Here is a 1,668-nt window from a genome sequence, read left to right on the forward strand (position 1 = left end):
GCTGGTAGTCCCATCCACCAAACTACCAGGTGTGAAACAGGGAAGGGACTCAGGGTGTATGCTAATTTGGTATAGAGCAGACCTAACTCACTCTATTAAATTAATCAAAACAGGAACATTTTACATTTGGCTAGAAATTCAAAAGGAAATTATCTCAACTGAGAAAAATTTCCTCCTGTGTGCTACCTATATCCCCCCACTAGAATCCCCATATGAAGACAGTTTCTCCATCCTGTAGGGGGAAATCAATCATTTCCAGACCCAGGGACATGTACTGGTCTGTGGCGACCTAAATGCCAGAACTGGACAAGAACCTGACACCCTCAGCACACAGGGGGACAAACACCTACCTGGAGGTGACAGCATTCCCTCCCCCATATGCCCCCCTAGGCACAACTACGACAACATAACCAACAAAAACGGGTCACGACTCCTGCAGCTCTGTCGCACACTGGGTATGTACATAGTCAATGGTAGGCTTCGAGGGGACTCCTATGATAGGTACACCTATAGCTCATCTCTTGGCAGTAGTACTGTAGACTACTTTATCACTGACCTCAACCCAGAGTCTCTCAGAGCGTTCACAGTCAGCCCACTGACACCCCTATCAGACCACAGCAAAATCACAGTCTACTGAACAGAGCAATACTCAATCATGAGGCATCAAAGCCAAAGGAACTGAATAATATTAAGAAATGCTATAGATGGAAGGAAAGTAGTGTTGAAACCTACCAAAAAACAATTAGGAAACAACAAATTCAATCCATTCTAGACAACTTCCTGGACAAAACGTTCCACTGTAATAGTGAAGGTGTAAACTTGGCAGTAGAAAACCTAAACAGTATATTTGACCTCCCAGCTTCCCTATCAAATCTAAAAATCTCTAAAAGAAAACCAAAGAAAAGTAATAACAGTGATAAATGGTTTGATGAAGAATGCAAAAACCTAAGAAATAAATTGAGAAACCTATCCAACCAAAAACATAGAGACCCAGAAAACCTGAGCCTACGCCTTCACTATGGTGAATCACTAAAACAATACAGAAATACACTACGGAAAAAGAAGGAACAGCATGTCAGAAATCAGCTCAATGTAATTGAAGAATCCATAGACTCTAACCACTTCTGGGAAAATTGGAAAACACTAAACAAACAACAACACGAAGAGCTATCTATCCAAAACGGAGATGTATGGGTAAACCACTTCTCCAATCTTTTTGGCCCTATAACAGAGAACAAACAATTACATTGAATGAACTACAGGACAAAATACAAACCCTCCAACCCAAAAAGTCCTGTGGTGTTGATGGTATCCTCAATGAAATTATAAAATATACAGACCACAAATTTCAATTAGCTATACTTAAACTCTTTAACATCATCCTTAGCTCTGGCATCTTCCCCAATATTTGGAACCAAGGACTGATCACCCCAATCCACAAAAGTGGAGACAAATTTGACCCCAATAACTACCGTGGGATATGCGTCAACAGCAACCTTGGGAAAATCCTCTGCATTATCATTAACAGCAGACTAGTTCATTTCCTCAGTGAAAACAATGTAATAAGCAAATGTCAAATTGGCTTTTTACCAAATTACCGTACGACAGACCACGTATTCACCCTGCACACCCTAATTGACAAACAAACAAACCAAAACAAAGGCAAAG

This window comes from Coregonus clupeaformis, chromosome 16, assembly GCF_020615455.1.
Source record: "Coregonus clupeaformis isolate EN_2021a chromosome 16, ASM2061545v1, whole genome shotgun sequence".
Classification (NCBI taxonomy): Eukaryota; Metazoa; Chordata; class Actinopteri; order Salmoniformes; family Salmonidae; genus Coregonus; species Coregonus clupeaformis.